The sequence below is a fragment of the Zonotrichia leucophrys genome, chromosome 5 (genome assembly GCF_028769735.1).
Source record: "Zonotrichia leucophrys gambelii isolate GWCS_2022_RI chromosome 5, RI_Zleu_2.0, whole genome shotgun sequence".
Lineage (NCBI taxonomy): Eukaryota > Metazoa > Chordata > Aves > Passeriformes > Passerellidae > Zonotrichia > Zonotrichia leucophrys.
This window is the reverse complement of record NC_088175.1, coordinates 8,817,236-8,843,215: the sequence shown is the minus strand read 5'-3', so window position 1 is coordinate 8,843,215 and position 25,980 is coordinate 8,817,236. Positions and strand designations below refer to the sequence as shown.

Below are 25,980 nucleotides of genomic sequence, written 5' to 3'. Positions count from 1 at the left end.
GAGTACTGGAAATAAAAGTATTTTGAAACAGGAGGTCCTTAAACTCTGAATTTTACTTTCACATGATTAACTACTGTGTCCTCTCCTGTGATGGGCTTCAGCAACCCTATTGGTAAATGGTTGAGAGGAGAGCTCACTCTAGCCTTTCTCTAGTTGAGTGCCTATCAAAATTCAGTGTACTTAATAGACATTTAAATAGAAATTTAAATATGCTTTTATGTATATATAAAAATAGATATTAATAGACATTAGAAAGACATTATTTTCTCGTGCACTGCCATATGCACGACAGTGCCGGCTAGCACTTGGTAACATCTGCTCAATGATCCAGCCCTATCTTTTTCCTTCCTTCCGGTGTGATGATGTGTGTTTGGTTTTCCACACCAAATTTGTGGCCAGCATTAGGTTCAGGGTGATTCCACGGATCAGCATTCCCTGGAGCTGCGAGCCCGAGCAGGTGGTTCAGCAGGTGGCACTCTTCCCCTGGGATAGCCCCAGCCCGGCCCAGGTGCCGCTCGGGAGCCGGAGCGGGAGCTCTGCAGGAGGAGGTTACACGGCACAGCCCCATCTGGCACTGCTGGGAGCCAGGGACTGGCGTTTGCCAATGTCCAGCTGGGAATGCATCCTGCACTGGCTCAGCCTGGGTGGTTTGGGGGCCATCCCGGGCTCCTTTGCCACTGCAGACACCTCCACGCCTGTCCTGTGCAGAGCAGAGAAGCAAGGACCATCCTTAGCACCTGGGCAACATTTAGCTTCAGCATCCACATCTCCCCAAAAAGCTACATGGGGAATGGAAACAAGGTTTAGAGATCAGTGGGATGCAGCACTGAGGTCCACTGAGCTGTTAGGATGGCATTTTCAAAAAAAAGCTCATGAATCTCACTTGGTAAATCTGAGGAGAGCTTGTTTGCTAGGTCTTGAGAAGCTGATGATCTGCAGTTCCATTTATCACAATTTTATAGTACTCAAATCTTCATTTGCCCAAACTGGAGGCCTCAGTTTTGTAAAATCCTAGTCTTCAACATGCATTAATTTCTTTTCTGTAAAATGGAACTGCTAATACTTACACATAGTGGCTTCCAGGTGTCTAGTAAGGGGTGAAAATGTTTGTGATGTGCTAGGAAACAAAAGATAAAAAATTTAATTGAGCACTGTCCTTATATTTGTTGTTTATGATGAAGAATCTAATTGTGAAATTTATCTCCTGAACCTTTGTCTTCTCACTCTTTTCCTAGTCTCATGGCTTGTTTCAAACTGGGATGAATCCTCCCACACATCACAATGTGTAAGCGAAATAATGATAAAATGATACGTAATGATGTAAATGTAAAATGACAGTAATGATAAATTTGGCCCATGAGATTTAATTTTTTAAAATTGGTTCATTTTGTAAATCACCATTACTTCTTAAAACTTCAGAATACTTTTATCCAATAAAGTCATATAAATGACTCAGATATTTGTATACTTTGAGATCAATCATTAAAAAAATAAATAGTGCAAGTTACACAGGTCAAGTCTTAGGATAGGCTTTATAGGAAGGAAGAGTTGCAGGTTTGTGGTTTTGTAGACTCGCCAGTAACTCATCCCATACATAGTTTAATATTTGAGATATAAATTATTCATGAACAGTTTTTAGTAATCAGTGAATTAGCCACTTGCAATTAAAAAAAATTGACCTCCTCTTCTTGCATTTAATCTGAGTAGAGTCGGTGTCATTGCTCTGTGATTGGATCTTATCTATTTTTATCTGTTGGAGCAGCTGTTTTGATCCAAAATTGACAAAACCACTCTAGAAACCTTAAAAAAAGGTAAATCATATATATATGTGACCCTTTACTCCGCACAGAAAGACATTGCAAGCCATCCAAGAGCAGAGCAAACCTTTAGCCCTGTGTATTGGGCTTAGCTGAGCTGCAGTTGATTTTCCTGTGGCAGTGCTCACAGTGCTGTTCTTTGCACTGGTATCTCAAAAACTGGTAACACAGCAGTGTTTTGGCTACTGCTGAGGAATGCTCCAGCAGCATCAATGCTGTCTCTCCAAAATTCCAACCCCTGACCCCCCTGCCAGCAATCTGGGAGTGGGAAAGATCTTGGGAGGTGACCATTTGGACAGTTGAACCAAACTGATCAAAGGGATACTCCATACAAAATGGTGTCTGCTCAGCAATAAAGGCTAATTAGGAGAAGGAGAAGGAGAAGGAGAAGGAGAAGGAGAAGGAGAAGGAGAAGGAGAAGGAGAAGGAGAAGGAGAAGAGGGAGATTTTGTTGTTTATGAAATTTGTGTTCTGGAGCAAGCACCACATGTACTGAAGACCTGCTTCACTGGAAGTTGATGGACATACCTTGCTTTCTGGAAGTAGATTAAAAATATTTTTGGGTTTTTTTTTTTTGCTTCTGCATTCTCTGCCTTTCCTCTTGTTTGGTTGAACTGGGTTTATCTTGATCAGCAAGGGTTGTTTTCATTTTTATTTTTCCCTGCCTCTCCCACCAAGAAGGGGTGTGATAGAGAAGCTTGGTGGGCAATCCAGCTGAGGTCAACCCACCATATAGCCACCAGGAATATCTAGAATGCCAGATCATATACACCAAAGATTTTGACACCTCTACTTGGAAAAGTAATGCTATTTTAGAATGGGTAACTCTTCTGTTCCTTTAACTAATATGGACTGAAAGAAAACAGTTACTTTAGAATGTGAATTCTAAGAATTAAAAATTTTCAAAGAATTACGAAATATTCTTTGAAGATGTTTATGAGACAGTAACATGGACAATGCCAAATATCACATTCTCCATTTTGCCAAGACTGCTTTGTTCCAGTGCCTCACTTTTTTCATCAGGCACAAACTGCTGACAGAATGTCAGTGTAATAGGAAAAGGCATCATTTGGAACAGTTATTAATATAAAAACCAACCATGTCAGAAAAGGGTTAGCCATCCAAATGGACAATTTCAACAAGACACAATTAAAGTTGCATTATTTCCCTCCCTGGAGCTTAGAAAGAGGATAAATTTGCCTTGTGTTTACTTTTTTCACTTTATCATTGAAATAGTTAACCCTTTTTTTTTTTAAAGCAGTTATACCATCTTATCTACTATACCTTTGATTTCCTCTTATCTTCATAGTTACTACACTGTAAATACTTGTTTGTTCATATAGATTACATTGTAGAAAAGATAGCAACAAAAGGCCCTATGGTACCTTCTGTATTAGATAGATGTGAGAGGTAGTATTTGGAGTTGATTAGTGTGCACTGAGACATTGAAAGCATTGTTTAGAGAGATAGAAGAACAGAAAGACAATTTAAAATGAAGAAAAAAATAAAAAACCCAAACCCAAACCAACTTATGAAGACAAGATTTAGTAGAGAAAGGATGGCAGGTTATGTGAAAACCTGTTGAGATGTCACAGGGAAATGTAAAAAGATTCAGAGCCTGGAATTTGACTAGAAGAAAAGAACTACCTTTAAGAGTAGTTTCAGTTAAGTTTCAGTGGAGTACAGACTGAAAATCTGATTTAATAGGTTCAAGAAGTAGGCTACAAGAGATTAATTCAGCAGGAAATTGTAGATGATGTAGACAGATAGAAATTCAATAAGCTTGGCAAGAGAGGGAAAAGCAGTCTGGATCCTAATGCAGGAGTATATGTGGAGAAGCATGGACATACAAAGGGTAAAAGAGACTTCTGCCCATATATTGCATCACAGTTACCATAAAACAGTGCAATAGATTCTAGTAAGAACTGATTACAGTGCTGCCAAAATTTTCATTCTGTAACACATTTATGCTCTGGCCTCTCCCTTAAAAATTTGTCTTCTGGAAGTTCTGAAAAATAATGATATTAATTTTTTATTGAGTTTATTAATTAAGACAATTAAAAAGTTTTTTCTTATTGCTGGGTAGTTTTTTTTCCATCTATAGTAATTCTTGAAATGATAGAAAAATATTTTGCAAATTTTTATTATTTTTTACTAAACCCATAAAGGCAAAACTTTTCTCCCAAGTCATCATTTTAAAGTGGTAAGTAAGAATTTAGTGTACTTAAAAGATAAAATGAAATTCAAATAAACAGCAACATAAAATATTCATCTTGTTATTCTCAAGCATACACATCCCAGTTATTAGAAAGAGACCACTTCTATTAATATACTTGTAACCATGCCTAACTTTTCCCTGATGAGCTGGAATGGGAATATATATGATGATTATCAGTAGATTATTTTGAGAAACCTACTGGGGAGAAAAAAATATAATTTTGGCCAGCAACAGTCAAGGTAGCTCCACCTGGACAACGTGCTTCCTTTCAAGCCTGACAAATGCCATTTTATTTTCTGTGTCCAGCCAGCTTAAAACTAGAACCTGGGAGCTTATGCCCTAAGATAGTGAGCCAGCATCCAAGATAAGAATTCAGATTGTGCATGCCACAATGTGCTGTGTCAGTGCTGAAGGTCCTGAGCTGGTGTCTCCTCTAATAATTTTTGTTTGTGCAAAATTTAGTGACAGGAGTGAAATTTGTGCAGACAACCCCTTCCCCACTTTGCTCAGTCTTATATATGACACTATCAGCTTTTCTTCCAGAGGTTTTCCAGAACTCTGGTGTTTCTTTTGGTCTGCCTGCCTTTGTTATTTTTTCTTTAATTGACATATTCAAAGCAGAGCCTAAGAATGCAAAGATTATCCACTTCCAAAATCTTCTCTCCATGGACAGATCCATAGAGCATCTACTGAAGAATGACAGCTTACTGTTCATTCTAATTATAGTAAAGGGTAAATGTACTGACTGTGAGTAGGGAAACTGGGAGCTTGTTTGCCTATAAACTTTCTCAAGTGTCTTCTGGAGGCACAGTGTCTCCTCAAGCACCATACTTCACTAGCAATCTCTGAAAATGCAAAACAAAAAAATAATCTTAATGCATGTGGCAGATAAATGGCAGAAGGTAGATGTTTTAATGTAAATTAAAATAAAATTCTCAAGCTCAACTACCTGAAGTGTTCAGGAGTTAGCTGATGGTGTATAATAGCTGCTCAGCCTTTTTCTTTCTTCTTGGTGGAGGCAGCATTGATTGGCTGGGCTGATTATAGCCCTGCACATCAAAAAGGTGCAAGTTGTTCTTAGCACTAGAAAATCGGCTCTTGCATGTACAGGCTTAATGCATGATAAGCTATATGGTGTAGACATAAATTTTGTGTGCTTGAAATTGAAGTGAACTTTGCTTGTATCCATGTAGATATGGGCAGTAGCTGTTAGAGTCTGTTGCAGCTCATATTTATTGCTTGTAGTTGAAGTAAAAATCAGTGCCATGTGATTTTATTCAACTCAGGGAAAAAAAAAAAACTAATTGTCCTTCTGCCAAAGTTTAAGTGCTACATTTTTTCATTAGAATTTAACAAATGTTCATCTTAAAATAGACTGACAATGGGTCAAACTGTTCCACTTTATCTGTTATGAACTTAAAATTTATCAAAGCTAGTACTTGCTCTTCCTAAAGCAATTTGTATTTTCACTCCTGTATTTAACCATCAAATTCTTCTTTGCAACTACTGTTTAATAGCCACAACATCCTAAAATATTTGAAAAAGATCACTGCAACAGCCTTTTTCTTTCACCTGCCTCACCCAATGTGTTATGTAGATGTTTTAGGGAATTAGTATTGCTTATAAGTCTTTAATGCAGAAATTCAGTATTTTATGGAATATTCTTGAAGAGGATAGCTGCTACCTTGTCCAACTTTTGCTATCCCTCTTTATCTTAGCCAGCCATGACCATTCCATGAATGGGTGTGATTCAAAGCCAGTTTGGAGTGCAAGTTAAATCTTCCTTCTCCCTTTAGATTTTTATTTTACTTCATAATTTGCAGACCAACATCTTGAGCCGGGACTTTTCTTGCTGTCGTAATATAACTAATGGTAATCTTGAGGAGGTAGGTGTGATCCAGTATGAGAAAGGGTATCTTAATCTTGCCCTCTCTTGGTAAAGTATATTAAATCCAGGATTTAAAAAGTAGACTAAGCATTGATGGGATTAAATGCATTACATATCTTTATAGAAGACACATTTATTCTTCCGTGTTCAGTGCTAAGTCCCATGTTGAACTAAATCCAAAAATGAGATGTAGATTCTGGCATATCTTAAAATGTCGAACCAGATCTCTTGGTTCTTGCTTTGATGTGGCAATATTCTTTTAGTGCCTGAACAACATCTTGGGTAGAGGTGAAAATGTAACACAGAGCCTTTTAATTTCATTGTGTTATTTATAACAATTATCTAAATCAAATTAGAAGTAAATGGCTACTAATCTTTGTCTGTATGTGTATTCGTGCCCAACAATTCCTAAATGCCACTAGGAAATGAGAGTAATTTTGATATTAAAATGATTACTACCATTTTTTTAATAAACTGATGCGACTTTAGAAGTCTGTCCCTGATATCTTTCATGATTTAGACATCACACAAGCTGTAATTGTGCTATTAAAGGAAAGAGAGCTAATCTTTTTGCATTTGAAGTAAGCCCTCATCATCAGACCCGACAAAGCCAGACAGATCAAAAAAGAGTAAAAAAGAGCATTTAAGGAAATTAGTACAAGTGTCAGTTAAAAGGTAAAAATTAATGCACTTATTATTGAAATACAGTTGAAACCTGCGTTCTTTTCATTTCTTTGATATTGCTAAAGCATAAAACATTCAATTAACTTTCCATTGTGTTTGCGGGGTAGCAGGGAAAGGCAAACCATTGTCAGTGAAGTGTTAGGTGTGTAGGTGGTGTGTGCAAGGCAAAAATGATTAGATACAAGAGGAGGGAAGAGCAAAGGCTTTTAGTTTGCAGTCGACAAAGACAGTGAACTCCTTTACTGTGTTCCTGCACAATGTTCTTGCATGTATACTTCTTTTCCCAAAGATACAGTGCTGAACCTCTGAGAAGGTAGCATGCTCTCCTTTAATCCTCACTGGGGAGCATTTCTTTTCCTGATTATTATTATCTACATCATTAAAACCTGCATGGTTTTGCACCTCTTTCCTAATAAAAAGTGAATACAGATAAATTGATACTATTTTGGATCACTGAATAATAGTACTTTGCAATATAGGTGAAATAGATACATTTAATTCATACTTACCCTCAGCCATAAATATGAATTCCCATGGCTGTATTCTTTATTCTTTGAAAGCTGTTACTAAGAGTGTTGATTTGTAAAAACTGATTTAGGATATTTCAAAATAGATCCTTGATTTACAGCTGCTATATGTTGGCAACACTGAAGCTGCAAATAATTTGTAGTAAGGCACTAGTTTTCCTATCCTTTGTGCTGTTTAAAGTGAAAGCAGCTTTTTTCTCTTTTTTTTTTTTTTAATGAGAGCACTGTAATGATATAAAAATATATAGGTAAAATTATAAAAAATCACATAAAGCAGGAATATCTTGAACCCATTCAGCTAGCTTATTAACAAAACCTTCCTAATATATTGATGGAGATGTTTTCTCTCTCCTTCCATTATCCCTCTATTTTATATGGATTTTAGTAATATTAAGACTATGCTGTAATGTTCAATATGATTTAATTAAAAGAAGTACTCGCTAATTGGCATAAACTGTATGTGTGATTATTTTTCCATGTATTTATGATTTTTCAATAAGAGAACAGCTGCTAAATATTTTCTTACATGCTGATTCCACTTAATCAGCATTCTTCTTAATGTAAGCAAGAAAAGTTAGGAATTGTGTTTTACAAATATGTTCCATAAAAACATCAGCATGATGACAAAGTCATACCCTTTGGGGTACAAATAAGCAGATTTACCATAAAACATTTCTATATAGATAGGAGAGAAATCTTACTTTAAAAATCCCTTGCAATATTGAGCACCTTCCAAGCCAAATGTGTACTAGCACTTAAAGAAAATATTACCAGTTTTAACACCCAAACTCTCTCGATGTTTTGATTACTATTCCTATTAATATGCACATGATAGAAGTTAATGCCACACTGACAGATTTAATGCTTTGTAAATGTGCTGAATTAAACTAGAAAGGTAAAAGCAGCCATTACCCTAAGACCTAAAAGAGAGACACTAATCAGCTGTCTTTTTTCCTCCTAGCCTTTTTACAGATGACTGGGAATACAGGTTTTATTTAAAATGCAAGGCTGGAAAAAGCTTAGCCACAGGAAAAAGAAAAGGTCTTGACCCTTAGATATTGATCCCATGCTATTGATTACAAGAGATGGGGGTGGTGGGACTTTTGAAAAGTGTTATCCTAAAAAAGGCACAAAGCAGATTGGGGTAAAAATCCAAAGCTTTGTTATTTACAGAACTAAAGAGTTCTAGAATAAAAGATAATGTGGGTGGAGATCAGGGCACATGTGGACTCCAGAGCTGATGTTCAGACCTCACAGACTCAGAAGCCAAAAGTCGTTGCCTTCCCTGGCAGGAGTGTTCTGTCAGTAGATTATACTGTCCATGGAAGCTGGGATATCTGGCAAGGCTGGGATCCACATTTGCTGATAAATTCCCTGCCATGGGCAAAGGGGCACTTTGCTAAAGCATGCTTCCTCTGCAGCCATGCTGAACAAGAGATCAAGAAGAAATAGAGCCCCCAGCCTGTGGCCTTTTCAGGAGAAAAGGTAACAAACAAGGTTAAAACCTTGTGTGTTACACTGAACTTTGGGAAGCAAGTGGAAAACTGGAAGCTTCAGTGGCAAACAGAAAGAAAGACTTGGTGTGTTATTATCCAAAAGAGGCTTTTAAAAGGCTCTCAAAATCCTAGGACAAGTAAGCCTATGTAGTACAACTTCTCTGAGAAGCATTAAATCTACATGAATCCTGAAATGCCTGATTTACTTGAGCAAAAGGCTCCATAATTCTTATTGTCAGAGAACTGAAGCATTTCTGTAGATTAGGGGGGAGGAAGAACTGCTCCCTTGTAATGTGCCAGGGCCACAAAGAATACACTGTAGATACGTTGACAAATAAAAGCATGAAATAAACACAGAAAAATGTGTAATCCCAGGCAGTAATATATATTTTAACCTAAACTACTGCTTCAGTGTGTCTACACATTGCATAGCTCAGGCTGCTGAGAGGAGTTTCCCCATGATTTTGCTAAGGGAGCACAAATTGTGCTAGATAGTTTCTCTGCATAAGCTTCTTATAGACCTGTAGAATTCTGCAGATAGACTCTCTTAAAAATATTTAAAATATATTTGTTGAAGGACTTCTAATCAACAAATTCTGACCTGCTAAATGGGTAGAAGTTCTAGGAGCCATGCTGTTCTCTCCTGCTTCATATAATACTGCCATTATTTTTGGAATTCTCTGCAGGTATGTTCTCCTCTCTGCACAAACAATCTTCTGTCACTGACATTGCTTCTGTATGCCATTTGATCTGTCCAGAGAGGAGGTCACAAAGTGTATATAGTCAGTAAAACAAGAGTCAAACAATCTCTTCAGGTGAGATAGGGCTAAAAATGATGCATATAAAATATGTTCCACCTTTTGCAATCTGCAACAGTGTTTAGCAGAAATCATGAATTTGGACAGCCAGCATTTTGAGGTGGCAACCACACAGGAGCTGGGCATGTGTGACCTGGAACTGCACAGTGCATTGCATGGGGTGGGTGAACACTGCTAAAAAATAGGGCAGCTTAGTCTCAGTAGGTAACATGGTGTAACCATTCTGTACTGCTGGTAGTGATCCACTGTCTCAGATCTCTCTACACACCCTTCCAATGTACCAGGTAGGAAAAATACCCTAGACTATCATCCTAGATAGCCAGTTCTCATTACAGTGTGCCTTCACCATGGCTCTCATTTAGTTTTTATTTTCTAAAGACAACTCTGGATAACATGTTCTCATGTAAGTATTTAGTTAGAAAGAGATGCTGAATTTTAAAAGCTAAATCTCTTTCAAAATTATTTTCTTCTAGAGTTTTTATCAGCTACAGTGTCATCTGCTAATTCTATCAGTGACCCACTTCACAGTGAAGTTTTAGTGCTAACAAACAAGCAAAAAAAATGCTATAAAATCAAAGATGAAATCAAATTACTTAAAGATTATATTTTTTTAAATCGGCATTTACTTTTGCCTGGTTTCTTCTTCATCAAAAGACATCTATGAAATTTTAAAACACTCAGAATTTCCTTTATATAACAGATAAAAATAGGGCTTTTTCTGTGTGTTCTTATTAAATTAGAACATTCAGGACAGCTGATTTCATCAATAATAAACTCCCTTTGCAGCAGTTAGTGACAAAAAGTGTTTCTCAAGGGAAGTAAATATTTACTTACATATTTATAAACTTTCTCAGTGCTTTTTACGGAACTCAGCAACTCATACAAACTAAAGTGGCAAATTAGACAATACACAGTATAATATCATATTAATATTTTGCTTTCTTTTTGTCTTTTTAAGATCTAAGATGAGAAAAGTGTAAGAGTCCTAATGTGAGCTCAGGAGCTACAGAATTGGTTTGGGCTTTAGTTGCTTGTTGAGTTTTGGCTGCCTTGCCTTACCCACGTGCAGCCAGGTCTCTGCAGCACAGCTGGGAAGAACATTTGCTCCAGGTGCAAAGCACACCAGTCCAGAGATGTGAAGCAATTCTCCTGCCCTGGACTCAGACTGGCTGGGCTGGGGGGCTGTGAAGGAGCAGCTCAGGCAGCTCTCCCCTGTTTAGAGCAGGATCATTCCCTTGCTTCAGAAGGGCATCATAATATACAAGGGCATCATAAATATACAATCCATTAAAGGCAGCAAGGTGCTGAGACGTTCCACCTACCCTTGGAGAGAGAAAGGAGTGAGAGGCAGGGAGATGCAAGGCTGCTGTGACAGCAGCACAGGCTCACAGGTATTGCTGTGACACTCATGGCTGGGAATTACAGGGGGCCATCCAGCCCAGCTGTATGTCACAAACAGGAGAGGAGTTTTTGAGGGAACCATTTAATCTTCAGAGACAATTTATGGGCCTTCTGCTGCCAGGGCCTGAGCCACCCTCATCCCATCCTCTCCCCTGAAGCCTGGCCCTGGCCGTGGGTGTGTCCTTGCCCCTGTGAGCACTGGGTGGGATGGCAGTGCTGGGCTCAGGTGCAGGGCAGGCGTTCCCTCCACCCTGTCAGCACCCAAGGTCACCTGTGTCCTCCCTTTCTTCATTTATTTATTTTTTAGTCACTTGAGGCTGATGTACCTCCATGTGGTCTGGATAAATACAAGTTTTCAGACCTCTGCCTCAGCAAAGTTCCTGTGCAGAAACCTGGGCCTCTGTGATTGAATGCTGGAAGATAGAATCTGCATTTAAAAATCAGTAAATTAATGCTTGCAAAGATGCTGTATAAATCTGTAGCTAATAAGTACAGTAGAAAGCTATTAGTTTAAGCATCTAGCCTCCCTTATTGCTCTGCCGCTCTTATGATAATAATGATGCGTAGAATGGCAAAAGAAATTGAGCCATTTTGCCCACTGAAATGTACTGAAGGAGCTGATACTTCTGTAGGAATGGAAAGAAAGAAGGTAACTTTTTCCTGTAAAAAGAAATGGGCAGGGAGTGAAACTAGCATTTACTATATAAATATATTATTCTAGTGAGGTTCATTATTTTCTGTTTCTGTAGGCAGGAAAAGAAGTTCTGTTTGGGGGGGATTACCAGTTAATTGGATATACTTTTCACCTGCAAAAAATGTAGGGCAAAAGAAATATAAATTCATTATTAAGTTAGTATTAGACAATTTAATTTTTTTTTTTAAGTGATGGAAATGAAGACAGAGAAACAAAGGAGATACTGAAGGAGAACTCATATTTGGAGAGTTAATTCACAGGAAAGACAAAACTATATGCATGTAAGGTAAGTTCTGCAAAAGAACCAGGTGTTTCTGAGCCTTGCTCCTCTCCAACTGCATTCAGTGCCACACACCAGAAGTGTGAAGACCAAAAGAAGAGGTACATAAAACTCTATTATTTTACTAGATAGTTCTCTTGTAAAAAAAATTAAATAATTAGAGGTAACACCAGTATTGCAGTGACAACAGGATGTGCCTTTTGATTCTGTTATTGTTTGAAGGTACTGGCCCAACATTTTGTGTCACAACCTTGGGGCTCTCATGCCACTTACCTGTGAGGGCTGGAAATTCAGGTTCCAGATATCCATGTATTTACAGGTATGCAGATGGATCTGTGCAAAGGCAGACACTTGTATGTATCATTTTGTGAAATCATTGTGGTCTACCCATGTCCAAGAATTGTGGATTTGTTACAGGATTTCAGAATGCATATTTTCAATATTTAAGTGTCACCCAGGGGCTGCTCTATGTTTTCTGTTCACCCATCCTGCCCAGCCTTACAGACACACTAATTTATGTCCTGATCCATGCTCTGGGAATTAGTGTCATGGCACTGAATAAGATTGTAAAGAATTTTTTTTTAACCTCTGCATGCTCAAGGTACTTATCTTGTTGCATGAATATGGATGATAGCTTCCTATGAATATGGAAAAGACTAGGGAGGGATGGGTCAGTGTTTAACTGCTCTTAACCTTTCCACCAAGCTGACCTTACCAGAATATGATGCATAGGAGGGGTCAGTCATAGCTGATTTTCTGTTAGAATGCTATTAGTAATTTTTTGCCACATATGTTTGCCCTAAAGCCTTGTTTGCCACCTATATAATTATTAGAAGACTCTTATTATTGTATTTGAAATTCTAAGTTGACACTATGTCATAGTACTATGGCACGGTATTATGTTTAATTTCTCTTTTGTTAGTCTCATTTAATGTACTGAAGAATTATGCTCAAAAGAAGATCCCACACACTTCTTTTCCTTGCCACTACCAGCTCTGTATTCCTCCCCTAACTGTTAGAAACATCAGTTTAATAAAAAAAAAGAAAAGGAAGAATAAATATATGTATAGATTTGCACGGTCAAAGTATAAGGTGTGTAAACACTTCATTTCATGTGTTTTCTCAAGGAAGTGATAAGACATTGATATTTTCCTGATAGGTAAAACTTATAACCCAGTGGTATTACAGGATGATGATACCAGATTAATTGTGATTTTGTGCACCATGTCAGTCTGAGCTGTTTGGCACAAATTATGTTCCCTTGATCCCTGTACAGAGCAAAGAGTAATTGAAAGATTAGTTCCTCCTCCACCCTGGCAAACTTACTTGGGTGTTTCCTGAAGTGCTCCCTTTTATCCCAGAACTCATGGGTGAGGCTCCTCTGGATGAAAGCTCATGAGAAGGTGTTAAATAGCAGATGACTGGGCTTACCCTGGAATGGAAAATCCTGATGCAGCCATGAAATGGGTATCTGTGAACAGGATCACACTGTGTGGAATTGGAATAGGAACACCCTTTGGGCTTTTCAGGTGATGGTTGTACCTATCTCTTGTGAAATATTGAAAACTCACATCAGCATTCCGTGCCCATGGGGGAGGATGGTTTGTGTTGCTTTCCTGTAAGACTGCAGAGCTGAAAATGTATCATGCTCCTGGAGCTTTTAAAAATTATTTATTATTATTTTCACAGATTATAATGCAGTTTTTGGAAGCAGAGGAATGTAATAAGACACAAAGCAGCAACACTATTCAGTCACTGCATAAGGGGTGGAAATGAACTTTTTCTTACTAGGTATTTTGTACTTAATTATATCTTTTGGAACACTTGAAAACTTTCATTCACTTGCTGCAGATTGCTATCTTGATTATATGTTCCAATTTGAAGTAGTTTTATAATGGCAACAATCCTGGCTTACTACTGTTCTTCATCTGCCATTCTCTAAATACCTAAGTTTTGCAACAAATTTCTCAACCTGTGGATATTTTGCACTCCTTTCAGTGACTGAAAGCTGATGTTTTCAGCACAAACATAAGCTAGTTTTCCAGAGAAGATGAGTAAGCACAGAAAAGTCTGATTAGTTTATTGGGCCCATGTGGTTAAGGTGTGCCAATTTCTGTAGCCAAGAGCAATGAAAAAGAGTGGTTAGCTGCAGATGTGTGTCTCTGTTTCTAGACTAATAAATGAGGTTTCTAGTTGTGTTAAAGTAGCAGAATTTTACAGAAGTCTGGATTGGAACTGAAATTTGCAGATTTAGATTCACAGCAATAATTTGTTTGCCTATAAGCAATTATAAATATAGTGAACATAAATAGATGCTTTTGGTAGCAGTGCCTTTGAAGTCAAGCCCACATGTTTAAATAGTTGTGGTTAACAGGCTTGCAGGTTAAACAGAAGTATGGTTATATTGTATTCGCAGTTGTAGTAAGGTACTTAGCTCACCATTGTTATTTTTATTTAAGCTATGCATTTCCAAGATAATTCAATGAAGGTAATTTTGTAATTGTACTAATTGCTGTGGATAGGTATTGCATAATATAGAATACCTTTTGAGAAAATTAAGTCCACACTGCTGGGGCTTCTCTCTCCTATTCCACTTAAAGGTTATCAGTTACTACATGGTATGCAGAGTAGACATATCCACAGTTGCTATCCTGCAGAGTTTATAGTTTAAACATGCAAAACAGGTAAAGGGTAGAGAAAAAGAGAGATTCCCGTGATCTAAAATCAGCCAGGGATGATGTGCACAGGCTGCAGGATCTAGGCACTGCTCCATCCATATTGCTGTCCCTTTGGAAGAGCAGTCTAAAACAGATTAAGATACTTACTCACATTTGCACAAAAGGGGTTTTTTTTGGTTTTTAAAAATTATTATTGTAAATTAAATGTCAGCTATTCCATCTGCCCCTCAAAATAACCATCATTAATTAGCTGATTTATTTTAGACGTTGCAGCAGAGGTGGATTTTTAAGGATAGATTTCAAAGAAGCGAGGACAATCTCCTGACAGCTCAGTTCAGGGAGGGCACTCCATGTGTGAGGGGCAGGGTGGAGCTGTGTGAGAGAAGCTGACAAACAGCAGAGAAGATTGTTATTGTTGGTGGATTTGAAGGAAGAGTGTGAGTGTGTGTGTATGTGTGTGTGAAAAAGAGAAAGAGAAATGCAATTAGAGACAAGAACAGACAAATAAAGAAGGGTGGAGTTTTGAAGAGCCTTGAAGCTGAGGACAAGAAGCATGAACTTGCTGTTTTGAAACCAGGAGGGATTGAAAGGGGGATGAGTGATGTGGTCAGAACATACAAGGACTATCACCCTCAAGCAGGGAAAAAAATAAAAATTAATGGTGGGCTATTTCTTGATAAGCTCAGAAAGCACAAATTGACAGAACAACCTCTGCTTCCAAAACCTTTTAGAAGCTGAACAATTTTTGAGGAAGAAAAGAGAACAGAGATGGCATCCAAAATAGCACATTAAAAAAAAAAAATCTGAGCAAGGGCATTTGCAGTGCTAAAGCAGAATGTTAATTGAAATCCTACTGTGCCAACAGGAACATTGGAAAGAGACCAGTCAGGATTAGACTAATTAAGATGTCTTTAAAAGAAAGGGGAAAAAAATCGACTGAAAAACTGAACAGGTTGGATTGTATTAAAGAGGAATTTACCAAATGCACAGAGAATCCTTAAAGAATTTATAAAGTGTGTCCATCTTGCAAAACATGAATTGAAGTAGACTAGAATGTTGATGCAGCTAAAGAAAAGCTGCCTTCTGAATATCTTTGAAAGATTGTGGTTGGAAATATGCTCCAGCACATTAGCTCCTTGTCCCCTGTACTTTTATTTTGAGGAGGGATGCCAATAGCTGCTTTAAGGAAGTTGATGGCTTCTGTATAACCCATTGTAGTGGCTTTCTCTGACACAAAACACTCACAATTCAGCACCCCTCCTGCCTTGTCATCACTTGCTCCCATTTGGCTTTGTGTGCCCGGCTGTACAAAGAGGCAAAGCGAGGTTTGTACTTGAGCTGGAAAATGGAATTTCTTTTATTTTTACAAAGGTAAGGATATTGTCTAACATGATCTAGTTACAACTATGGCAGAAAGTAGATGTCCCTCTTTCTGAGCCATCCCTGCACACTGCTGGCAGGCAGCACAGCCTGGCAGAGCTTATGTGGCACTGGAACATGGGCATAAAGATGGAGATAGTGTTTGCAGTTGCCTTTGCTAGGACCAGCAGCACACGCAGATTTGATACCACAGGTAGAAGCAGTGTTTGCCAGGCAGCTCCCACTGCTGGAGCTGATGATCCACATCCAAGCCTCTCACAGCCCTGGGAAGATAGCCACTGCTCCTGACATTACAGAGTGATAATGGCATTTGACAGAAGAAACCATGAATATTTTAATCCTTTAAAAGGAGTAAAGAGTATGTCTAGTGTTGAGTCAAGCTGTTTGAATTATTCAGTGTGAATAAGTGAGCCAATTTATTGGACCTTTTCCTTTTTCACAGATCACTCATAACCTCATCTTTCTTTCCATGGCCAGAGTTGCTTTTCTCAAGATTTCTGCAAATAGTTTATACAAATGTCAGCCAATGGAACTTGTGATCTCTTTCCTTCAACCATTATTAGCTGTTAGCTTTGCATAATTTTCCAAATTATTCCTTTTCAGTATTTGGATGGTAGGAATTTTGAAGAGGGGGAAGAAATGAAATAGTGATTCTAAAACAAATATATAACTGTACAAATATTGTTCCATACAAAATTTCAAATGTGTCTAGTTGTGCAAAATGAAGATATTTTCTCTATAATAATAAGAGCAAATGAACTCCTAACAGACAGGTGGATTTTATTGAGGTTTAAATTGTGTAACAGCCCCAACAGGAACCTTCTCAGGACTGAGTGGTCAGAACCACTTCTACTTAGCCCTAATTAAGTCTCAGCTATCCAGAAAAAAGTGGCATCTACACTTAATATGTTCAGCACTAATTTTAAAACTTGTTTATGCATTTTACTGGAGCTGAACAACTACAAATTTGATGAAGAGTGACTATAAATGGATTATATATTAAAATGGTTTAATCAAAGACAACTCTGAGGAGTGTTTCAGAGTCTTGATTTGGCACTAGTCAACTGTCTTGAGTTTTGCATTGGTGTATTTACTTATTTACCAAAGCCAGAGTCTTTCTACAAAAGTACTCTCTGTAATGATATTCCTGGGAGGTCTGCAGCTTGTCTCACATTTGTACATATGTGAAGTCAACCCACACAAGTAAGTGTATGTAAAATCTGCATACTGATACAGTACCTTGCTTAAAATCTGACATGAAGCTACACACAATAGGAAAGCCAGTATCTTTCTATAAAATTGCACAGAGGGTAAATCCCATTCTAAGCCATTTATCTAAGTAAAATGGAGTGTACAAGGTACTAAACTAGTCTGACAACCTGTATTTAGTGTAATGATTTATTTGCTCTTTGGCAAGCTCTAACCATTTACTATTAACTATTGCAGAGGAAAGGTAAGGTTATTATTACCTCATAAAGTAAATAGTGATACTTAACAAAACAGAACATCTGCCCCACTTATTAAAATATTTTGACAGATTTAAATTGGTTAACATTTAATCTCATTTGTAATTATGGGAAGCAATAGTATGTGTTCTGAAGACATGAAAATAAATATTTTTGTGATTAGGAAACTTGTTACTCTCCAACAATAATTTTTTTTCTCAGGGTTCTTTTCTTAATCTGAAAATAATGTAGACATTACTTTGGCATTCTTGTAAATACTGAGGCTACTTGGAACTAAGCCTACTAGTTTTAGATAGCTTATAAATCCAACCCTTATTTACTTTACTGGCATATAAAAAAGGGAAATACATAAAACAGCTTTCTGTGCTTAGCAAAATAAGTTGATATATGGGAATCTAAGGGGATAGGTCACAGTGTTTTCATGTTTTGAGAACAGGATTTGACTGTTTAACTATCAGATATTTAAAGGCTACTGGATTTTCAAAGAGAAACTAAAATTCTTCTATTTGAATATTTTAAGTGCTGAGGACAAAAACTGAATACTAAACCAGTAAAGGAAAATCATTACTTCTGGATCTGTTACTTGGCCCAATCCACTACATGGCCACATGACCAAAGTGGGTTGTCCCAGGATGGGGGGCAGGAGCAGGCAGACAAGAATCCCAGACCTTCCTTCCCTGTGACTCTGTTGGTTCACACTTGATTGAAAAGACTCTGTAACTGTGACTTAAGATGTTAAATCCAGAAACTTGAGCTAGGCTGTGCTTTTGTAACTCAGGTTGATGTACCTCTCTGGCAAATAACTTCTCTGCAGTTTTTCCACCTTTCTTTCCCCAAGGTAAATATTTTTCTTGTCTATGTGAAAGTTTTTAGCAGTCAGGCTTTTTTTTTCCCCCTCTTAATACATTTGCATGATATTCAGCATAGCAAGGTCTGTTTCTCAGCTGAAGGTTATCTGTGTGGAACACAGTCTCAAAAAAATTTGGATGTGACTTTCTGGAAGGGGAACTAGTCTGGTTTACACCAGCTTCATCATTACATGTGGCAGAAAGTCCGAAATCTCTCTGCTCATCAACTTTGTTTAATATAGCACTTTTCCTACAACGCGTCAAAAGCATTTTAAAGAACAATAGCTACTGAGTTGAATAATCAATTATAGATAATAATACAGTGCAGCACAGATAGTACAAAGTGTATAATTATAGTATTTGATTTGGTTCTGTTAGAAGTCAGTGGCAATTTAACATTCACATCATCAGTGGAAGCAGGAAGCCCAATGTAGATAAATGCTCAGCATATGGTTAGTTGTGAAGTCTGTCTCAGCTATTCAAATGTCCTGTAAAATTTCAGCTTAAGCTGGATCTTTTTATGTTGAGTCCTGTCTCAAAAATGATCTAGAACATTATCTTGTTTAAGGTAATATTGGTTTATCATTTTCAGCTTCTGTATTGACTTTCTGACCTCTCTGTAAAATATCATCTAAAGTCTAATTTATTAGATGGATTTTACCATTTCTTCTGGAAAAAAATATTCAGAAGTAAATTGCAATTTATCGCCATTTCTTAGATTCTTAGAAATGAATGAAAACAGCTTTTCCTGAGGAGTCCTCCCCACCCTTTTCTTTTAACCTGAAACTTACAACTAACCCAAATATACAGAAATGTATAATATGTAGCTTAGTTGTGACTGGTGATGTGATCTTCATGGCCTTGTTTGTACTTCAGATGGATAAATTAAGGCCTTGTAATCTGCTTTCTGCTGCAAGGATTTTGAAAAGTGTTTTTTTAAAAATTGTATCTCAATGAATTTTAGAACACAGGGGCTGGAGGTCCACTGTCCCTGAAAATTTGAGCTAATAAATCTTGATTGCATGACTACTCTGAGAGGAGGGCAGGAGAATGTTTATATCTAGATTTAAATGAGTATTGATAGAATTTTTTTTCATTATTCTCTCCCCACAATTAATGAGTTTTCAGAATACTATCTGAGAGTCTTTCCCTTCTGTGTGTTCTTTGTGCTGTTCTGGTTTTTATGTCTGTTTTTGTATCCCGTATATATTTTTTTAGTCTACCTTGTTTTAGTTCAAACTTCCAACTTCTCTCTGTGATCTTTCTGACAAGATTATGGGACAAAAAGCAATCATCATAGACAGGCTTAGACCCTGTACATAAATTGTACATATTCCATCAAATTTTTCCTAATCTCCAGATTAGTCTCCCAAGTCATGATTCTATCTTTATCTGAATGAGATTTTGAGTATTTCTCTTTGTTTTAGCCTGAAGCTAACTCAGAGCCCTAAGACATAACTTCTTTAAAAAATAAATAACATCCTTTTCATAAATTTAATTTATTTCACATCCATGTTTTTGGGTTTTTATTAATCTAGGGCTAGCATAAGTTTATAAAAGCATATAATGAGTACTGTGTTCAGCTCTATGCCCCCAGCACAGAAAGGTGATCTTGGAGTGAGTCCAGAGCAGGGCCGTGGAATCTAAAACATCTCCCCTATGAAGACAGGCTGAGAGAGCTGAAGTTGCTTTGCCAGGAGAGAAAAAGGCTCCAGGGAGAATTTTGTCCATCTTCCAGCACCCATAGGAAGGTGAAAAGTGATTTTTACAAAGCCATCTAATGAGAGTAATGAAGTAATGGCTTTGACATGAGTCTAGATTAGGTTAGAGATCAGAAGAATTTGCTGCAGGAAGGTGATGCATCGGAACAGGTTTCCCAGAGAAGCTGTGGATGCCCCATTGCTGGAAGCGTTCAAGGCCAGGCTGGTTTGGGCTCTGAGCAGCCTGGTTGGGTGGAAGGTGCTCCTGACCATGGCACAGGGTTTGGAACTAGATCTCTAAGCTTTCTTCAACCTAAATAATTCTGTGATTCTATGATATATTCTATAAACTGCTTAGTTTGTTGCTTTGATTTTGTTTTGTTTCTTTTCTGTGTGAGTTTAAGCTACATTCTCTATGTGCCTTTTGAAACTGCCTTAAACACCTGTCAGTGATACAGGTATGCTCATATAATCAAGGTTTAAGAGAGTGGTGGGTTAAGAACTTTGTTTGGTCAGCCATCTGGGGAGAGCAGAGTCTGGCGTCAATACAGCACATAGAAATTGGAGCTCTTACTATCTGAATTGAAAGCTTCAGATCCAGCCTTGCAAATTATAAAAGTTTCAAAACATTAACCCTTCTACTACTCCTTGGCTGTTAGTTAATTTTTCCTCCTTGTTCTTTTTGTTTCTTTTTCATTTTTTTTCTTTCAACACTTTTGTTTTTACAAGAAAAATAGATGCTCCCACCCTAAGTAATTGCTACTCTTCTTTTACAGCCTTACAGCTCCATAAGATGAGCTATTGTGCTAAATAATTAGCACATGCCATTCAGAATATTATAAGAATTATATGCAACATCAAGCAGGAACTATACACTGACAAAGAACCCTATTTGCCCTGAAGTTGCACTAAACAGAAATTAGGTATTAGCAACAGGTGCATTTAAAACAAGTTATTAATTGTTAAGGGGGGGAAAAAGAGACAGAGAACAGTGTCCTATACAACCATTAATACAGTAAAGCATTTTAAAGTTTGACATAGTTTGAACCTTAACCTCTTTGACAATATCCTTTGTTCATTTGCATACACAAACATTAATCCCATGCTTGAACACAAAAATGCATTTACATAGAAACTGCATTGTGATTTATAATTTATTAAGTAATTGTGACTGAGATTTTATTGGAAACAAGGAAAACAGCTATATTTAAGTGCCAGGCTCCAGGGGAATATAATATATAGAAATTTTTTAATAGGGGAGAAATTTTTTTTTTTTGTAGCATGTCACTAATTAATAAAGATTTTATTTTTGATATACTTATTTTTAATGGAATTTTGTGTTTTCTGATGAGCTGTATTACAGTATACTGGAGGCCCTGGAAATTATATTCTCTGCTTAAACAGTGTGTAAAAGATATTGCAAAATATAACTTTACATTGACCAGCTAACTTGGTAGGTTACACTCATTAGAAGGTTTCTGCAGGGTGTACCTTTCTTGTGGATTCCAGTTGAAGATGGGCACTGAGTCATAGAGATTGAAGTAATTTTGGCATTTGGAAACAAAGGTCAATGCACTGGGGCAACTAAGATACTTGGAAAGGTCTCTGATGAAGTCAAGTAGCAGATGAACAAAGAGACTTCAGTTTTGGGATGAGATGTCAGTTTTATGGCACTGGAAATACTGGTAATGATTTTAAAAAGAAATTTAGTCCTTTTTGTGTGTCCAGATCTTCTAGCCATTCCTGCCTTTACAGAGCATAGGACTTGGCTGCAACAGTTTCAGCTGCATCCTGGGATCTCCAGAACATCCTTGCAACAGAAATGCACCTCCAAGTTTCCCTTGGCATTCCAAGCACAAGTTATTACTGGGAGGTGAGGAATGGCTTCAAAATGTCTCAAGGAAAGACCCCAGGCCTTATTTACTTTGAAGTCATTCCTTGTTTTCTTCTCCCTCCTTAGCAGCCTCCAGCCTCAATTTGTATCTAATGCTGGGTTATTCCATAGACTCTTTCTTGCTCTTCCAGTAGGCTCAGCATTTGTTCAATCTGTATTTGAACTGAGTGTATTTGCATTGTCCTGCAGGCTGTCAGACATATGGTCCATTGAGAGCACAGGAGGGAGAGTCCTGGAGTCAGCTTTGTGCTCAGAGCCACTTCAAAGCTTTTCAATTCTGTAGGCAAAATTTAAAGGGATAAGGAGCCGTAGTCCCAGTTGGATTTTTCTTCAGCTGGGAGAAGTAACAGTAAGACAGGGAGGAGAAATCTGGACAATCATGCTTGCTGCTTCTGGAAGGAGGGGAGGATGTGTAGGGGAATGACTGACCAGCAGCAGCCTTTTCTCTCCCCCTGTACTACTGAGCCTGCCTTGTACATGTTCTGAGTCCTCAGAGCTAACTGGCATGGATTCCAGGGATCTGCCTAAAGCAAAGAAAAAACCCAAAAAACAATCCAACAATCCCCCCCCAAAAAAAATCCAAAAAACCCCCAAAAAATACCAAACAAAAAAAAAAACAACAAAAAAAACCCCAAAAAACAAAAAACCCCTTAAAAAACCCCCAACAAACAACAAACAAACAAAACCCCCAAAACCGAAACCCAGTCATAAGTCACCATCAGTATCCTTTGTTCTCATAACTGTTTCTGGCAATCACTTGTTAAAGCAAGCTTGATCCTGGGGTTGAAATGGTCTTTAAATAATTTTGAGCAAACTCTTTAGGGAGCAGTTGAACTCTGGAGAGGTTTTTGTTGGGCATGTGCAAAATGCAGTTGCACTAAAGAGTTAGGAAGTGACCAAGAGTGGAAACATTTCTGCAGTGGAACCATGAGGTTCAGTAATGACCAAAGAAAGCCCCTGCCCTGAATGATTTGATATGTGAAGCCGATGGCAAATAGAGAAAATTTAAACCCAAATTACTGAAGTTTGGCAAGATTTATGACCAGCTTTGTATGATGTCTTACCTTAAACCAGAAGTTTCATTTTTAATTGTGGCTAAAGGTGGTCTCTGAACTAGGTACCAATGTTACCAGCTGTTAATGAGGGCATGATTTGCATCATGCAGCAAATTGTAGGTGTCTAAGTTCTGTGGTGGATCAAACACATTATTCTTTAAATTGTCATGGTGAACTATTAAGATAGAAATGAAATTTCAATAATTGTGTGTTTTGTGAAGTGAATATTACTTTATAATTTTCTTTTGATAGCACCTTTCTAGGCCTTCCAGAAAGCTGAAATTCATTTGTTTATTAAAAGTTCATTTTGGACATATGTTCTGTGTAAATTTCTTTTGGGCCTGGGAGAAAACTGTGTAGAAGGCAAATGAAACTAAATTGTAATTTGTGGTTTGCTGCCCTTACAACATCTCAAGCCTATGAAATTTCAGATGGATTTATTGATACTTTGAAAAATATGTAAAAATAAATAATCAGCTGTCACTCTCCATATATGTGCTCTGTTTTCTTTAACCTTCTTATGCCAGATTCTATAAACTCCAGCAAGACATTCTGTATGCTATGTACAGCTTGGCAGCTTTAATGACATATATTAAAACTTTTGGCAAAAAATGTTTGGAAAGCCCCATATAACAAATCCTTCAGATTTTTTTGAATAAAATAGTTCAAGGTGGCAAATTCCATGGAAAATGTTTTCCAGAAGGCTGGGCAAGCAGCTGCAGGCTGTCCTGTTCCTGCTTTGTATAAACTCCATGGTGAAAACATCTTTCAGTAGTAAGGAAGTTAATACAGTAAATCAATTTACTCTGTCTACATATGCAGTTATAGACTTTCATAGGAGTATTTTTCATGAATTTTTAATATGGAATTACTCTTTCCTGGTTTTATTTTCCTTCTCCATACTTCGTCTTTTAGGTCCCAAAGGACAGTGTTCATCTCTGTAACCGAAAACTGGGATTCTTTCTGACCATGGCTATGCTTGTGTGAAATTTCAGAAATGACAGAAAATCTCCTCTGGACCATCAGTTGCATGCTTGAATTCTCAATGGACTTGTTAGTCACAGAATAAGGAAAATAAGGGAGAAGCCAGGTGTATAAAAAAGGATCAGATTTATGAATGGCTATAATCTTTCTTGCTCACAGGTGATACGTGGAGCTGTGCTGAAGGTCAATAGTCTGAAAATCTGAGTGAAAACTTTTGCAGTTAGAAGAACAGTTTTGCTCACATACATGTTTACAAATTAATTTTCAAGTCACAATAGATAATCTCACTGTGAAATGTATCAATTCTGAATTAATATTAACTGTGTTTAGTGTCTGAGAAAAAAAAAAGTCAGTGAGCATAACTTCTGTAAAATCTAGGTATTGTTTGACAGGTGAAAGTGTAAAAGTACTTTTAAATATGTTAACTGCAGCACCAGTTCCTGATTCTATAAAATATGACATTCATGATTAAAAATAAAAATAACTACATACGATTTTAAATTTTATGCTGAAAGTTATGAAAAAAATTTTTATTTAAAAGGCTGTCAACAATACAGATACCTGGCCTGATATTCAAATAATTATTTTTATACTCCCAGTGTGCCTTGTCTTAAATGAATCTGGTGGTCTTCAGTGCCTGAACATGGCTGAGCAGGCTGAAGAGGTCCTCCATGCCTTTGCCATAGCTGTCACAACAGAAGTTACCACTAATTCTGTCCATTGCATAATTTTTCCTTTTGCATATTCCTCCCTAACTTACATTAGTCAAAATCAGCTGTGTTTGAAAAGCCCTACTCCTGATCATTTCAGCAGGAGGGAGTTTAGAGGGCAGCTGCATGTGCAGTTCTGATGGCAAATCTGAGGGAGTGATAATCTCTCCTTATCTTGGATGCACTGTAAAATTGCTGGGCTAAATAGTATTGCCAAGTCTGAGCACCTGCAAAAATCAGGATTTTGACTGAAAATTTGTGACATTTTAAAAAGTAATACATTTGAAATTCTTTTTTTATTTGATGTATGTTTTTTTGAAGAGGCTGAATACAAATTTCTAAACTTTCCTTAAAAATTCTGAGTGCTCATAATTAGTTATCTTTTAAAATGAAATTAGGTGCAATAGTTAATTATTTGATTCCAGCTGCTGTGATTCAAGCAAAAACATCACTGAAGTTTGATAGCTGATATTGCATGAGCCAAGTGTGCAGCAAAGAAGGACAAATGATTCAACATGAAATTTGGATGTTTCTCTGTCCTGTTAAAAGATCTAGAATGATCTTATGAGGTCTTAAAATTGCCACTGCTTTGGGAAGAAGGTCTTTGCACAGGAGTCATCATAGAATGAGGACTTCTGAGGACGCCTTTGCAAGCCAGATGGTACCAAGGACAGAAAGAGACCAGTGAGGGAAACGTTGGAGTCTGTGGTGTGAAGACAGTTTAGCAGATTATAGTACAGCCTCAAGCTGCTAAAGTGGTGAATCCAAGGTGATCTAGGTTAGACTGTGGTACAGAAGCAACACACTTTTAGTTACCCAGAGTCCTTCTGGCCTTTGGTTTCCTCAATCTCTGTGTTCACCCAGCAGAATTTTTGTGTACATCCTTATCAGAATAAAAAACCCCCAAAAACTATTAGAGAAGATGTCCTGGAATACTTAAGCTCTTGGTTGTTTACTTCTCTCTTCCCCCCCCCCCTTTTGTTTTGTTTTGTTTTGTTTTTTTAAGGCCAGCATGCCTTTATATATCTATAGACAATTATACTCATGTTCTGAGAAATGTGTATGGCATAGGCCACCCTGAAGGAGGTTTTTTCCTCTTCGGAAGTTTCACTCCTTCAGAAAAAGAAAAAAAAAGGATGGAGGTGGGAAACAGGTAGTTAAAGGCAACAGTGAAACACATTGTGCTAAAATTGTGATTCTTTTCAGAGCTTCATCAAAATCCTCAGATCATGTACTGCAACCAAACTGCATCTCACAGAAATATGTTTGGGTTTGTTTCTAAACTGCCCTGTTCTGATGCACTAAGTGCATTCTCAATTGGGCTGCCAGTCAGAACTAAAGGAAGCCTTCATAACCTGGAACTGTTCAATATTTTGTTTCAGAGATCAAAGTAGCTTTTGTGAGATTATGTTGGTTGAGGAATGAGAATCAATTTAACTTTG

General features: G+C 37.5%; 1 long non-coding RNA gene across 1 annotated transcript; it reads left to right on the top strand.

Annotated features, from left to right (window-relative positions):
- Window positions 1-11,004: 11,004 nt before the first annotated feature.
- LOC135448526 (uncharacterized) lies at window positions 11,005-25,475 on the top strand. The gene is made up of 3 exons (XR_010440485.1): window positions 11,005-11,498; window positions 11,733-11,829; window positions 23,760-25,475. It is a non-coding gene; the product is annotated as an uncharacterized LOC135448526 (long non-coding RNA).
- Window positions 25,476-25,980: the final 505 nt, after the last annotated feature.